Here is a 17,987-nt window from a genome sequence, read left to right as displayed (position 1 = left end):
CATTTTTATTTTCTTGACAAGCTGTAAAGCACCATTCAGCTGGGTAACAGCTTCCCCAGTCCAAGGTGCTACACTGGTGGGATGCCTGTGGGCTTTTTTTGTTTTTTGTTTTATTTGTTTTCTCTTTCTTCCTTTCTATTTTTCTTCATTTCTTAATTTGTCTCTTTCTACTTACCTTCTTTTCCTCTCTTCTAAATACCTGAGGCTGTGTATCATCTCCACCCCTTCTAGCAGGGCTGTACGGCGTGGCTGGGGAGCTGCTTCCCCAGTCTATGCAGCCGCATCAGTGGAATCCCTGGGGGCATTTTTATTTTTTTTTTTTATGTTATTTTTTTTTCCTTTTTGCTTTTCTTCATTTCTTGGTTTCTTGTCTCTCCACTCCAACGGCAGGCTCCCTCAGCACTTTTTTTTTCTGCTCCTGTTTCTCTCCTCTCTCTTTCTTCTTTTCCATACCCAACCTAACTCCACACATCACAACCTCCCCCTCTCCCTGCCTCCTGCCTATCTGCACCATGTGCTGAACACTGCAGTCCTGAGAAGAGCAGGCACTGCCTACCAGAACCTGCCCTGCACTGACCCCTGGCTCCTCTTGTTGGCCCCGGAATGTGCCTCAAACAATGCATCCCAACTCCTCCTTCAGCTGGATCTGCCCTCCTGCACCACAGCTGAGTGACTGGCCCTGCCCCTTGGACAAGGAGATGAAAAATATCATGTCCATAGACGAGAAAACAACAAAGAATGCACAGCCCACCTGCTCAGACACAACCAAATAAAACAAAAAAGCAGGATGAACCAACAAATCCACAAACAAAGAAAGTAACTATTGAATGCCCTGAAGACAAGAGACAATATGAAAACATAATTAAAAAAACAGTACAGGATGGTTCCAGTAGGCATCCAAAATAAAACACTAGATGACTTTCCAGTAGGAGAAAAGGTACTAGAACTACCTGATAGGGAATTCGAAACTCTAATATTCAGAGCTATCCAAGAGTCGAAGCAAAAAGCAGACAAAAATGAGGAAAAAATACACAAATTTATGGAAAATATAGACAAAAAAGGGGAAGAATTCAAGAAAATAATACAGGAACAAAACGCCAAAATAAATTTACAACTAGAAATCATACAAAAACAACAACTAAAAATCCAAAAGATAAACAACAGGATTTCAGAAATCAACAGTGTCATAGAAGAGCTGAGGAACAGGTTTGAAAATGGAAGACAGGATCAGCAAAACTGACGAAAAACATTAAGTAAAACTTTGAGGAAAAATCAGAAAAAAGAACAAATAAAAATGAAGAAACCCTGAGATTTATGTGGGATACAATCAAAAGCAAAAGTTTGCAAGTGCTCAGAGTTTCACAGTGGGGGAGGACACAGAAAACACAGAGAGGATCGTTAAAGAACTGCTGACAGGAAACGTCGCTAATATTGTGCACGATAATAAGCTGACCATCCAAGAAGCTCAACGAACCTCATATAGGATAGACCCCAAAAGAAAATCACTAAGGCATATCATAATCACACTTGCTAAAACCAAAGACAAAGAAAAAATCCTGAAAGCAGCTCAAGAACAACAAAAAGTCACACACAGAAGGGAAACAATAAGATTAAACTCTGATTACTCAGCAGAAACCACGTAGGCAAAGAGGCAATGGAATGACATATATAAAACCTGGTAAGAAAAAAAAACTGCCAACCAAGAAAAATATATCCTGCAAAACTCTCGTTCAAATATGATGGTGAAATTAGGACATTTCCAGGTAAACAGAAATTAAGGGAATACGTAGAAACTAAACCAAACTTTTTTAAACCAAACTTACAAGAATTATTAAAGGGAGACCTTTGGTTTGAGAACAAACAACATCAGATGACAGTCTGAACCCAGGACACAAGATCACATCAGCCAGATACCAGGCAAGGAAATGAACTGTCAAGGACTACTCAAAAGATTTACAACAGGAAACAAGAAGGGCTAATCTACATATGACAACGACAACAGAACAATAAAAGAGGGAATAAATGGTGTAGGTATAAAACTTTCTAATGGAGAGGAAGGCAAGGTGATACCAAGTAATAGTAGACTGGTTCAAACCTAGGAAGATAAAGATAAATTTCAAGGTAACCACAAATAAAGTTAACAAGCCTACTCATCAAAATAAAAAAGAAAAACAAAGTCTCAGTAAAAAAAAAAAAAAAAAAACTACAAAAACAAGAGAAATGCAAAAAAAAAAAAAAATTACACTGTACATAAATTGCCTAAATGCACCCATAAAGAGAAGAGAGTGAAAGAATGGATTAAAAAAAGAATACATCAATATGCTGTCTACAAGAGACACATCTTAGAAACAAAGACATAAATTTATTAAAAATCAAAGGATGGAAAAAAATACATCAAGCAAACAGCCAAAAAAAAAAAAAGAGCAGCAGTGGCAATACTAATTTCAGATAAAATAGACCCGAAAACAAAACTCACCATAAAAGACAAAGAAGGACACTATATGCTGATTAAAGGACGATCCAGCATGAAGGCATAACCATAATAAATATCTATGCAATAATGACAGGGCTCCAAAATACATAAAACAAAACTTAACAGCACTGAAAAGAGAAACTGATGGTTCCATTATAAGAGTAGGAAACTTGAACACACCACACTCAGTAAAGGACAAAATATCTAGAGAGAAACTCAACAAAGATACAGAAGATCTAAAGGCCACAATCAGCCAACTTGAACTCACGCACATATATAAAACACCCCACCCATCAGCTACAAAGTACACATTGTTTTCCAATGCATATGGAATGTTCTCCAGAATAGACTACATCTTCAGCCACAAAACAACCCTCAACCAAACCCAAAGCACTGAAATAATACAAAGTATCATCTCTGATCACATCCCCATCAAGGCAGAATTAACAACAGAAAGAGCAAGAAAAAAAATCAGATTCATGGAAACTAAATTACATCCTGCTTAAAAACCACTGGGTAACAGAAGAAATCAAAGATGGAATCAAAAAATTCCTAGGATCAAGTAAGAATGAAAAGACATTATACCAAAACCTGTGGGGTACAGCAAAGGCAGTCCTCAGAGGTCAATTTATAGCAACAGATGCACAGATTAAAAAGAAAAAAGGGACAAAATCAAAACATTAGGTACACAACTCAAAAAAATAGAAAGAGAACAGCAAAAAAAAAAAAAAGCCTATAGCCTCCAGAAGCAAGGAAATAATAAAGATCAGAGTAGAAATAAATGAAATAGAGAATAGAAAAGCAATAGAAAGAATCAACAAAACCAAAACTTGGTTCTCTGAAAGGATCAACAAAATTGACAAACCACTGGCCAAATTGAAAAAAGAAAAACAGGAGAGGATGCAAATAACCCAAATAAGAAATGAAATGGGGGATATTACAATAGACCCAACTGAAATAAAAAAAGGATCATAACAGAGTATTATGAAAAACCATACTCCAGCAAAAATTTGAAAATCTAGAGGAAACGGACAAATGTCTAGAAACACTCTACCTACCCAAACTATCACAAATTAATGTTCAAAATCTGAACAGACCCATAACAAGAGAAGCGATTGTGAGGGTAATAAAAAAAAAAAAATCCCAACAGAAAAAAAAGCCCTGGCCCAGATGGCTTCACTGGAGAATTCCATCAAACATTCAGAGAAGAGCTTATACCAGTACTACTCAAATTATTTCAGAACATAGAAAAGGAAGGGATATTTCCAAATTCATTCTATGAAGTCAGCGTAACCCTGATACCAAAACCAGGCAAAGACACCACAAAAAAGGAAACTTATAGAGCAATACCTCTCATGAATATTGATACAAATATTCTCAACAAAATTCTAGCCAATAGAATTCAACATCATATCAAAAAAATAGAACACCATGACCACGTAGATTCATACCAGGTATGCAAGGATGGTTCAACATTAGAAAATCAATAAATGTAATCCACCACATAAATAAAAGAAAATAATCACATGATCATCTCAATTGATGCAGAAAAGGCATCCGACAAAGTCCAACACCCATTCCTGATAAAAGCTCTCAATAAAATATGTATAGGTGGGAAATTCCTCAACATAATAAAGGGCATCTATATAAAACCAACAGCCAACATCATTCTTAATGGACAGAGGCTAAAAACATTCCCCTTGAGAACAGGAACGAGACAAGGATATCCTTTATTACCACTTCTATTTAACATTGTGCTGGAAGTCCTGGCTAGAGCAATAAGGCAAGAAAAAGAAAAAAAGGGCATCCAAATTGGTAATAAAGGAGTAAAACTGTCCCTATTTGCAGATGATATGATACTGTATATATAGAAACCACAAGACTCCACGAGAAAACTACTGGAACTAACAGAAAGATTCAGCAGAGTAGCAGGACACAAGATAAATATACAAAAATCAGTTGGATTCCTATATACCAATAAACAGAACAAAGAAATGGAAATTAAGAAACCAATTTATAATAGCTCCTAAAAAAATAAAATACTTAGGAATAAATCTAACCAGGGATGTAAAAGATCTATACAAAGAAAACTACAAAACATTATTGCAAGAAACCAAAAGAGATCTACATAAATGGAGAAAATACAATGCTCATGGATAGGTAGACTCAACATTGTGAAAATGACAATTCTACCCAAAGCAATCTACAATTACAATGCAATCCTGATCCAAGCACCAACAACATTCTCTAAAGAGATGGAAAAAATAATCATTAACTTTTTATGGAAGGGGAAGAGAACCCGGATAAGTGAAGCACTATTGAAGAAGAAGAATAAAGTAGGAGGACTCACACTACCTGACCTGAAAACCTATTATACAGCTACAGTAGTCAAAATAGCCAGGTACTGGTACAACGACAGATACATTGACCAATGAAACAGAATCAAGAACCCAGATGTAAATCCATCCAGCTACGGACACCTGATCTTCGACAAGGGCCCAAAATCCATCAAATGGGGAAAAGAATCTTTTTAACAAATGGTGCTGGCAAAATCGGATGTCCATCTGCAAAAAAATGAAACAGGACTTATACCTCACACCATACACAGAAACTAATTCAAAATGGATCAAAGACCTAAATATAAAACCAAAAACTATAAAGATCATAGAAGAAAAGATAGGATCAATGCTAGACACCCTAATACATGGCATTAACAGGACGTAAAACGTAACTAACAACATACAAACTCCAGAAGACAAGCTAGATAGCTGGGATCGTCTAAGAATTAAACACTTAAGCTCATCAAAAGACTTCACAAAAAGGGTGAAAAGAGAAGCTACAGACTAGGAAAAAAAAACAAATTGGCTACTACAAATCCGCTAAAGGTCTAATCTCTAAAATCTACAGGAAAATCCAACACCTCTACGACAAAAAGACAAATAATCCAATCAAAAAATGGGCAAAGAAAATGAGCAAACACTTCACCAAAGAAGACATTCAAGTGGCTAACAGATACATGAGGAAATACTGGAGATCACTAGCCATTAGAGAAATGCAAATCAAAACCACAATGAGAAACCGCCTCACCTGGCATTACTGGTATGAGTCAAAAAAACAGAAAATACCAAATGTTGGAGAGGCTGGGGGGAGATTGGAACTCTTATGCACTGTTGGTGGGAATGTAAAATGCTACAACCATTTTGGAAAACAATATGATGCTTCCTTACAAAGCTAGAAATAGAAATACCATATGATCCAACAATCCCACTCCTAGGAATATATCCTAGAGAAATAAGAGCCATCACACGAATGGACATGTGTGCACCCACGTTCATTGCAGCATTGTTCACAATAGCAAAAAGATGGAAACAACCTAGATATCCATCAACAGATTAATGGAAAAAGAAACTATGATACATACACACAATGGAATACTACACAATGATAAAGAACAATGATGAATCTGTGAAGCATCTCACAACATGGATGAATCTGGAGGGCATTATGCTGAGTGAATAAGCCAAAAACAAAAGGACAAATATTGTATGAGGCTACTAATATAAAAATTCATGAAAAAGTTTATGCATAAAAAGAAACAATCTTTGATGGTTACGAGAGAGGGGAGGGGTGGGAATGGAAAAACACTGAATAGACAATAGATAAGTGGTAACTTTGGTGAAAGGTCAAACACTACACAATACTGCAGAAGCCAGCACAGCTTGTTCATGGTAAGGTCATGGAAGCTCCACGGACACATCCAAACTCCCTTAGGGACTCAATTACTGGGCTGAGGGTTGTGGGGACCATGGTCCTAGGGAACATCTAGCTCAAGTGGCATAACAGTTCATAAAGAAAATGCTCTATGTTCTACTTTGGTGAGTAGAGTTTGGAATCTTAAAAGCCTGTGAGTGGACATCTAAAACACTCAACTGGTCTCACTCCTTCAGGAGTAAGGGAAAATGAAGAAAACTAAAAACACAAGGGAAATATTAGCCCAAAGGACTAAACAGACCACAACTACCATGGCCTCCGCCAGACTGAGTCTAGTATAATGAGATGGTGTCTGGCTACCACTACTGACTGCTCCGACAGGGATCACAATAGAGGGTCCCAGACAGAGCTGAAGAAAAATGTACAACAAAATTCTAACTCACAAAAAAAGACCAGACTTACTGGCCTGACAGAGTGGCGAAACCCCGAGAGTATGGTCCCCGACACCCTTTTAGCTCAGTAATGAAGTCACTCTAGAGGTTCACCTTTCAGCCTAAGATTACGCAGACCCACAGGACAAAAAGAGACTAAAGGGGCACACCAGCCCAGAGGCAAGAACTAGCAGGTAGGAGGGGACAGGAAAGCTGGTAATAGGGAACCCAAGGTCGAGAAGGGAGAGGACTGACACGTCATGGGGTTGTTAACAAATGTCGTAAAACAACATATGTACTGTTTAATTAGAAGCTAGTTTGTTCTGTAAAGCTTCATCTAAAAAGTACAATTTTAAAAAAAAAAGGAGAGAGAGATAATACATGAAGAATATTATTAGAGCACCTGGCAGAAAATATACATTCATTAAACATTAGACGTTACCACATCATGACCACCACTACTAATTTGGCTCTGTTCATTTATATAATTTCTTAGTTCAAGGGCTTAGGAATGGAACCTAGGACTGGTTCTAAGAGGCAGTCAATACATCTAGAAATCCGGAAACTTGAATTCTGACCCTGACTTGGCCATTAACTCACTGCATTCTGGGAACATCACTGATATTCTCTGGGCCTGTTTAATTGTCTTCCCCTCATCATTTCTATAGCATATTTAGTTCACAAAGCTCTTTGGTAATGCCCATCTCATTTAAGCTTTCCAGTAAACCTGGAGGAAGATGGGGGCAAATGTATAATTTGAGGCTCCAAGTATGTGACTTCCCAAAGGTCACAGAGCTGGCTAAGGGTAGAACCAACATTCAAATCCAGGTCTCCTAACTTCCCAGAAGGCATCACCCAGTCTCTAGCCCAAGAGTGGTTTGCCAGCATTGCAGTTAAGAAATGTCCATTCTGAATGAGACTTCGAAAGTGGACCAGTTGAACGATGGCAAGTACCTAGTCTACAAGCCCCCCACCTCCTCATCCCACACCTATGCAGGTATCATTAATTGATCATGGCGTTGAGTCCCTATCATTCTCAACACAGTCCTCTAGGAAGCCCTGTAGTCTCAACCAAAGCTGTAGATGGGACAAACCTCATTGTCTTCTCCCACCTAGACCAGCAATCGTTAAACTCCACCAGCCCATACATATGTCACCACCTATGAGTTCCCATCATCCCCTAGGTCAGTGCTTCAAAAACTTTAATAGGGCTACGAATCACCATGACATCTGTTAAAATGTAGATTCTCAACCAGTGGGTCCAAGGTGAGGCCCAAGACAGTGCATTTCTAACAAGCTCCCAGGTGCTGCAGCTGCTGATGGCCCAGGGACCATACTTTGGGTGGAAAGGTCCTAGATGGTGTGATGGAGATGCCCCCTTTCTCTGTTGTGTGCTGCTATTGCCAAGATTAGTCCTTGGAAATGTCAATTCCCTCTCAAGGCTGCTGATGATGCCTGTATTATGTATTAAGTTTCCTTGAACACAAATTTATTACAGAGGAAGGGCAGGAGGGAGCACACAGTGTGATTTTCTTCTCCCAACCCTGTACCAGTGCTTCACGCGCACATGTGTAAGTGAGCGTGCACACATGTGCACGTGCGTGTGCGCGTGCACACACACACAGACTCTTTTGAGGGTTCCTGGGGCCAACTGAGTGATGCAGCAGAAAGCAAAATAACCTAGGAATTAGGAGACATGAACTCCAGTCTTACCTCTGCACCTTTCTGTGTGATCTTGGCCAAACCACTCCAGTTCATCTGCATCCTTCTTAAAGGACCTTACTCAGAAATGAGTATATCCTAATACCTCTCACAAAGGCCAACTTGCCACCTGGCCCAGATACCTGCCTTCGTCCCTGAGGACCTCAGGGACACAAAGTTAAAAGGCACAAAGCTGTAGTTATGGGTACTCAGCCAATCCCCCACAGGTGGGCGGTGGGGAATAACAAGTAAATAACAAGATCCAGTGTCAGTGCCGGAAGGACCTTAGCACCCAGCCAGTCCAACCACTTCATTGAACACTGTGTTCCTTCTTGTTTATTTGTCTTGTTTAAAACAAAGAAACCCAAACACTTTTGCCCTGAAGCTTCAGGCAATGCTTACTTAACAACTAAAAGATACTTAGAAGCTGTAACAACTCCTACTCACCATAGCAGCATTTTAATGATCTTATAGTAAATCCTTGCTTAGGAAAAAGCAAAAAGGCTTTCCCAGTCTACAATGAAAGCATCTTCACCCAATGGCACCACCCTTATTGTGAGAAGAGATGTACTGATTCTGACTCAAGGTGCTGGAGCAGACAGAGCTGGCAGGAAGTTAGGAGACCTGGACTCTAATCCAGCTCTGGCGATCTTGGGCAAGTCACTTTCAGAACCTGCAGTTTTCTCATTTGTCAAATGGGTATAATAGTAATAGCACACATGTACTGAGTACTTAATATGTGCCAGGCAATATTTCTTATCTCATGCCATTTAATATAAGCCCAAGCACTACCTACTATAATTCTAATAGCTAATTTACAGATGAGAAGACAGAAGCTTGGCAGGGTTTAATATCATGGTAAGGTACAAGTCTGTCCTCTTAGCTCCAAACTTTAGCTTGAAACCTCCACACTAGATCACTTCTCCTTACCCCATTCGCCATATACAACACAGAATTTCTGTGAGTTTCAAAGAAGATGGATAAAATCACTTCATATTCCTAAGTGTGGTGTATGTATTGCTGTGGTTGTTAATCTAAAGCAAATAATGCCAAATAGATACATTTCAGGCACTAGGGTAGCTGAGGACAAATGCAGAGGTGTTGGGGATCTTCTCAGAGTCTTGGAGTTAACCAGCTCTTGATTCCACTTCACTGTAATTTGACTGTGACACCCGTCTCTTTCCTCTCATAGACCACATCACTCAAACTGGATCTACTCCACACATCTAAATGAGCCCATCATTCTAGGGACTTCCCAGGGTCACTCAGAGCTGATCTCACTCCACATTTCACCTGTGGTTTTGGTTCTACTCACAGGTGGGTAGTAAGAGGTGGAAGGGAGGGGGAGTTGGAATTTCCCCCTTTGCAAAGCAAGCCACCTTTTAATTGAATTTTCCTGTCTCCCATTCTGTCATTATAGATTTGGGCAGCCTCTCGCCATTGTTACACAATCTTCTGATTAAATTCTGTCAGACAGCCAGCTCCAGTTTCAGAGTGAATGAATAAACCGCTACATTAAACCAAATGAGGAGACATGTGCCTTCAGTACAGGGAGGGAGTTCTCTAAAAGCCAAGGCAATTAGGACCATATTAAAAGAAGTATACAGGGCAAAATAAGGGAGGAGAGAAGCCAGTCCTGCTTATTCTGAGTGAACCCCATTTAAAAAATAAACACTGATAAAACTAGAATGTGCCGAGAAGAAAGGGAGCAGAGTAGGCAATTAGGTGTGGGGCACAGGGCAAGCCCCTTTCTTTTCTTTCTCTGAGACTCAGTTTCATTATCTGTCAAATGGCATAATCATATTAACTAGCAATGGTAAGCACTGTGCCAAGCACCTTAACAGTTAATAGGTCACACACAGATTAGTTAGAAGAGTTAAAGATGTTTAGCCTGAAGGAAGACAGTTTGAGAATCTAAAGTAAACTGTATTTAAATATTTTCTATAATATGAAAGAAATACTAAATTTATTTTGTTTGCCTTTGGGCTTTGGTGTTAAAAGAGTGCAATGTTTCCTGTCAGAGATCAGGTGGGTGCTTTAACCACTGCACCACCAGGGTTCCTTAAAAAGAAAAAAAAAATTTTTTTCTTTAGTCTAGAATAAATACCATCATCCCTCCCCTTACCTACAACAATCTCCACGTAAATGATGTCTTTCTTTCCTCTCATTGTCCTCTACAACCCACTGGTTGACTCAGGTCACTCCCCTGCTTAAAACCCTCTCTTCCATTCAACATTCAACATTTATTGAGTCTTTATTATACACTAAGTGCTATTCTAGCTATTAGGAATCTATTAGGAATAGAATAATTAACAAATTAAACAAAAATTCCTGCTCTCGGGGAGTTTACATTCTACTTGGGGGAGGTAAACAATAAACAAATAAAGCCAGGGAAGTATTTGGGGGTGCTGAGTGTACAATTTTTAAAAGGGCATTTTCAGCAACAGCTTCAAGGAGAGGGTGGCATTTGAACAAAAACTTGAGAGAGTGAGCTGTGTGGCTATCTGGGGCAAGCGTTCCAAACTGAGAGAACAGCCAGTCCAAAGGCCTGGAAGCAGGAGTTTGGTGTGTTCAGGAAACAGCAAGAAGCCAGTGAGGCTGAAGCAGAGTGAACAAGGGACAGACAAGCAGGAGGTAAGCTCAGAAAGGTAATGAGAGGTCAGGTTATGGAGGACCTTCTAGGCCATTATGAGGGTACTGGACTTACTCTGAATGAGATGGGGAAGCCTTCCTACCAAATGACATGATCTGACTTATATTTTCAAAGGATCACTCTGGTTGCTGTGTGGAGTATAGACTGAAGGCAGTTAAAGCAGGGATCAACTAAGAGGTTAGTGCAATAATCCAGGCAAGAGATGATGGGGCTTGAAGTAGGGTGGTTGTTATGAAAAGAGTGATGAGCAGTCAGACTGTAGATACGATCTGAAGGCAGAACCAGCAGAGTTTTCTCATTGAGTAGATGTATGGGGACTGGGAAGTGGAGGATGACTCCGGATATCTTGGTCTGAGAAACTGGAGAGGTAGATTCACCCTTCACAAAGACAGGAAGGAATGTGGACAATGCAGATTTACAGGACAGAGAGGGGAAGAACAGGAATTCAGTTATACATGTTAACTTTGATTCTTTTAAGACATCGAAGTGAAGGCATTTAGTAGGCAGTTGCGTCTACAAGTCCGGAATGCAAAGGAGAGGTCTACACGGGAGATAGAAATGTGGGGGTCATCAGTACAGGTACAGTATTGAAGTCAGGAGACTTGATGAGATCACTTAGGATGTAAGTCTGAATAGAAAAGAGCAGAGAGAGAGGTCCATAGACTGGGCCTGGGCCCTGGGGATGCTCCAATGTTAAGAGATTGAGGAAAAAAGAGGGGTCAATCAGCAAAGAAAATGGATAACTTTGATAGCACTAGAAAACAATCCAAATACTTTATCTACATGCCTTATGCAATCTGACCCACCCTTTCTCTCCAACTTCATTCTCTGCCTTCTCCCCCATTCACTAAGTATCAGCCACACTGGACTTCATTTTCTTCCTCAAATAAGTGAGACTCACTTTTCCTTCCAAGCTTTAGACTTGTCTGGAAAGATCTTCTTCCAGATCTTGTGGCTGACTCCTTAACACTAACATCTCAGTGCTCTTATGTAGCTTCTATGGACCGGCTTTCTCTATCACACTTGACAAGCTACCACTCCTTACCCAGCTCACGTACGCCTTTACCTTGTCTTGTTTTTAATTAATTAGCTAATCGATTAATTAACTTTATTTTTTAGCAGTAATCACGATCCTTAATTTTCTTATTTATTCACATATTTACTGTCTATGCTACACACACCCCTCCCCAGCCAGGTAAACTCTATGCGGATTAAGACCTTGTTCCCTGCACACACCCAAATGTATCCTCATCAACTAAACTGACACCCAGAATCTAGTAGGTGCTCAACAAATGTTTATAGGATGAATATAAACCAAGATAGAGACTTCACCAAGATCATACAGAGAGTTAGGGACAGAGCTAAGGCTATAACCCAGATTTCTTAACCTTAAACTCAAGTCTGGTTTGATTTCTGTTCCCAGCTATCACAGGGGCAGAAATAGGTAGGCTGAATAAAATCATCCACACTCATTTTGAGTTACCAATGACCAATGCAACCATCTCTTCCCTGGAACTCTCTACAGGCCTAATCTTAAGCATGCAAAATTACTAACAACCATTAGAAGGGTGCTGTTAGGAGACAAATCATAGTGTATCGAAGCTTAGATCAGAGAGGGACCATAGCCATTCTTAATAAACTTACCTTTTCCCCCATAATCTCCTGATCTTGAAAGGTGTTTGGTCAATGGCCAAGGGAAAGAGCAAAACATCTACATCTCTACCAGTTGCCTGGTGCCTTTCAGATGTCCCCTAGAGAAAGACTGTTTTTCATTTGTTCATTCATATGACAAATACATACTGAACAACTATTCTAGAGGCTAATGATCAATGATGAACAAAACAGACAAGGTTCTTGCTCTCAAATGCTTACATTCTGGTCAGAAAGACCAACAATAAATAAGTAAATGACTAAATGAGCAAAATAATGTCAGACAATGTTAGGTGGTATGAAGGCAATAAACCAAACAAAAACCAAACCCAGTGCCGTCAAGTCGATTGCGACCCATAGCGACTCTCTTCATAGTGACCCTATAGGACAGAGTAGAACTGCCCACAGAGTTTCCAAGGAGCACCTGGTGGATTTGAACTGCCGACCCTTTGGTTAGCAGCCGTAGCACTTAACCACTACAGCACCAGGGTTTCCATGAAGGCAATAGAAGTGCATAATGTGATGCAGTGTGCAGGTGGCTAAGACAGCAGCAGACTTTTGGATGAATTTTAGATACCTGGCCCCCTCTCTGCCTTCTGACTTAGCATCAAATCTGCATTTGTTTTATGCTTCTCCCCTTAGAATAGTGCTCACTGGTTCCTCGCGGGAACTCCCTGGGATTCCTTTACCCAACCTGACACTGCTTCACAGGCCACAAAGCAAGCCTGAGGCCCAGCTCCTGTTTGTGGCCCAGAATGTCCACCAACTCCATGTATGCCAAATCCCATTGCTCATAGTCTACATGAGGACTGAGCCCACATGTTTGACCTTGTTATGTTGCCCTGTCAAGCTACTGACTTACTCTTTAGGCACCTAAGTGAACCTGAGGTTGGTCTGCCAAGTGCCTCTGGCAGCACACCTGGCCGTGGCCCAGATCAGCCAGGAGAACAGGAGGAGGCATTGACATCTGCTGTGTTGAACAGAATCACACATGCTCCTTCTCCTCCATCTGCCTTGCCCAGAGAAGAAGGGTTGGAGTATGCTGGGACAGGGCAGGATGGGCTCCAGAGAATAAATACAATTAATATTGTTCGACCCTGAACAGCTCAGGCAACCCTGACCCAGAATTCTTCCCACCTTTATTAGACAACTCTTTTTGGAGAAACTATATTTACAAACAAGGACTTGGGCATTGTACAAACCAAGCCCTGCCACTTACCAGCTAAGTGACCTCAGGCAAGTTATTTAACTTCTTTAAACCTCAGTTCTTTACCTGTACGATGGGGATAATACATGTATCTACCTGAAATGTTGATTGTGAGAATGGAATAAAAGAATGTATCTAAAACACTTAGCACTGTGTCAGGGCACACATGTCACCCAATGGCTTAGACTTTTGGAGCTAGAAGGAAATTTACAAATTTCTTAGTCTCACACCCTCAATGAACAGATGGGGAAAAGTGAGATCCAGAGATTGGAAAGGATTTATCCAAAGTTGACAAGTGGGGGAACCAGGAAGAGAATCCTCAGTCCCTGGCTCTACATGTCAGGCAGCCTTCCTGGGGCTCATCCACAAAATCAGAGAAGGTCCCAGCCTGCAGCTCCTGGCTCTTACAGGTTGAGCGAAGCAATCAGAAGTTTGCAAAATCAAGTTTCAGCTGTTCCATCAACTTACTGTGTAACTTTAGACAGGCAACAATGACCCTCTGTGCCCTGCTTCTCTACCTCATGTAGAAATGGCTAGGGATTACGGTAACACTTAGCCCAAAACTGCACATCACGGGTTTAGCCCAAAACTGCACAGTCTAGTTGTGCACGTTCCATAAATTCAATTCAGAAAATCACTAAAATCCCTCTGACTCCCCCTTCATCCAGGTATTCATGTACCTGAAGGCTCAAGGCCAACCGCAGTTAACTGAATTCCCTTCACAACAGGACGTTTATAAAAAATTCAACACTACCAGCGTTTATGTTCAGATTTCTAAGACACTGAGTGCCAACTTCCTTAGGCTGTTGAGCGCTCCTCAGCCTTCATATTGACCCGCTGATTCATTTACTGCCTTGTGGTAGTTATGTATATACCTCTTTTACTTGTTTTCCAGTCAGAATATCCCCAGATAAACACAGCCCTAGAAGGTACCTAAAAGACTGAGAGTCACATGAATAGATGATGTTGATGGTGGCAGCAGCTAACAGTGATACTTTCTCCTTACCAGACACAGCACTAATCAGTAAACATTACTTCATTTAATCCTCACCATAAGTCTAGTGAGATATGTCTTGTTAAAACCCCCTTTTTGCAGAAGAGAAATGTAAAATCAAAAAAGTTAAAGTAGTCTTGGGGAACATCTAGCTCAAATGGCATAACATAGTTTATAAAGAAAATGTTCTACATTCTACTTTGGTAAGTAGTATCTGGGGCCTTAAAAGCCTGTGAGCGGACATCTAGGATACTCCACTGGTCTCACCACTTTAGGAGCAAGGGAGGATGAAGAAAACTAAAGATACAAGGGAAAGATTAGTCCAAAGGACTAACGGGCCACAACTACCACAGCCTCCACCAGATTGAGTCCAGTACAACTAGATGGTGCCCACTTACCACCACTGACTGTGCTGACAGGGATTACAATAGAGGGTCCCCCACAGAGCTGGAAAACAATGTAAAACAAAATTCTAACCCACAATAAAAGACCAGACTTACTGGCCTGGCAGAGACTGGAGAAACCCCGAGAATATGGCCCCCAGACACAATTTTAGCTCAGTAATGAAGTCATTCCTGAGGTTCATCCTTCAGCCAAAGATTAGATATGCCCATAAAACAAAATGAGACTAAAGGGGCACACCAGCCCAGGGGCAAGGACTAGAAAGCAGGAGGGAACAGGAAAGCTGATAATAGGGAACCCAACAGGGAGAGTGTTGACATGTTGTGGAGTTGTTAACAAATGTCATAAAACAATATGTGTAAAATATTGTACTAACAGTTTAATGAGAAGCCAGTTTGTCCTGTAAACTTTGATCTAAAGTACAATTAAAAAAAAAAAAGTTAAAGTATCTTACCCAAGGTCATATACCTATTAACAGGTATAGCTGGAATTCGACTCATTATGTCTGAATCCAGGCCCTAGTCTCTTAATCACCTCTCTATACATCTAGAAGAGCCTCAGAGAAGTTTAGTTAGGCCACCTCCTCAATTTATAGAAATGGCAACTGAGCCCAGAAAAGGTAAGGCCTTTCATTCATTCATTCATCCATTCATCCATCAAATGCTTACTGACTACCTACTGTACATCAGGCACTACAAAGGTGCCAGGGATACATCAGTAGGTAAAATGCAGTGCCTGCCCTCAAGGAGTTTACACACTATCTATCCAAGTTCACCTAACTGGGTAGTGGCAAAGCCAGGATAACAACTCTGATTTCACAGTACGCTTTCACCTCACTGAGCAGATGAGTCCATCATCCTTCCTAAAATTAAATAGGGCTATACCCAGACTACCCCGATGATATCTCCTCCTTCTGTGCTGCTTTAGTTATAAAATGATAAAATTATTTTTCAGATTTCTTCCATTGAAAGTAAACTTGACCCATATCTTTCTAATATGATGAGACTTATAAACAGATGTAAAAGCACAGCAACACAAGTTTGGCACACAGCCGTCTTCTCCTTTCCAAGACATGGCTATCATGCTTTAATGAATATCAGGAATCTCCACAAAACAGTTGTGCTCCTAAGTCTTATCACCTGCTTCACAAGATAGTGGAAATAAATAAGAACCCTACCAAGTTTGATAGTGCTTGTATAAAAACTACTGTACAAGTAATTCACCAGCCTTTATATATGTATGTGTATGCATAGACAAAGCAGCCCTGCTGGTGCAGTGGTCAGGCGCTCAGCTGCTAACTGAAAGGTTGGAGGGTCAAGCCCACCAGCCGCTTGACAGAAGAAAGATGTGACAGTCTGCTTCCATAAAGATCACAGCCTTGGAAACCCTATGGGGCAGTTCTACTCTATCCTATAGGGTCGCTATGAGTTGGAATCGGCTCGATGGCAATGGGTTAATGCGTGTGTGTGTGTGTGTGTGTGTAAAAAAGTGAGAGAGCCCTGAGTAATTCCAATTATACCTTTAAAGATATACTGGAATTTGACTAAAAGAAAAGTATATTATCAAATAAAAGCATTATCTATTGCAGACGAGGATGTGGAATAGACAGGGTTAATTGGACAGTGGTGCCTTGGTGATTTAAAACATGATTAATAAAGAAAGTCAGATAAAAGTACTGTAATATAATGTATATTCTTGTCCTGGCCTGACTGCATCTTACTGCCACACAACATTCTGACCCTTGGTTTCCTCCCCTTTAATATCGTGTAAAAATTTTTTTTTTTTTTTTTTTTAGTATAACTGGAGGGTTAGGATCTTTCGAACTTCAAATGTCAGTCAGTCGACACCCTGGAGATAGATAAAAAGAGGCACAAGTTCTGTTGATGGAGAGGCAACACAGATAAACCTACCCAGCTTCATAACTTTGCCAAAGGTGACCTTACCTTCTCCTACCAAGGCAGCAGAGTGCCCAGGGTGAACAATGCTTACCAGGGTTGAGTTTGTTTTTTGGACCTCAAGTGCAGAGAATTAATCATAACTCTTATCACTGGTCCTTGAATAGCCCACTTTTGTGCATTTCATTAGATACTTTTAATAATGTATTTAGTAACCACAAATTCACCACCTCAAACAAAAGCTACACCTGTAACAGTAACTTGTATCTAACCATATAAGCCCTCGTTCCATCACCTTGCCTTCCCCATCTGTGATAAGTATCATCATAAATCTTATGTTCATAAGTCCCTTGTTTATGGTTCTTACACAGTTTTACTACACCTATATGACTTCCTTAAAAGTATCTTTATTTTATAAAATGGTAATCAAGCTGAATGAATATTTGGGTACTTATTTTTCCCCTTTATATTAAATTTTTAAGATGCACCCAATACTTTTGTATGTTTCTGTACTTCATTGCTTTTACTACTGTACAAGGTTCAGTTGTGTGAATATACCATATTTTATTCATCCACTTTCCCTTTGATGGGCATTTGAGTCATTTCCAGGTTTTTACCATTGTGAACAGTGCTGCTGTGAACACCGTTTTACATATCTTTCTGTTCTTCTTCTACAGAAGTGCCCTGGCTACTGTCAGCCCTTTACTCTTTCATAGAGACTTTAGAATAATCTTAATCAACTTCTTTCAGGGGCAGGGGGAAAAACCCATTGGAGTTCTCGTTGGAAATGTATTGAATCTATAGTGCAAGTTTAGCAGATTTGATTCTAGAGTATTAAAACTTCCTATCCATGAATGTGGTATATCTCTC

Source organism: Loxodonta africana, chromosome 2 (assembly GCF_030014295.1).
Source record: "Loxodonta africana isolate mLoxAfr1 chromosome 2, mLoxAfr1.hap2, whole genome shotgun sequence".
Lineage (NCBI taxonomy): Eukaryota > Metazoa > Chordata > Mammalia > Proboscidea > Elephantidae > Loxodonta > Loxodonta africana.
Note: the sequence above shows the minus strand (reverse complement) of the source record.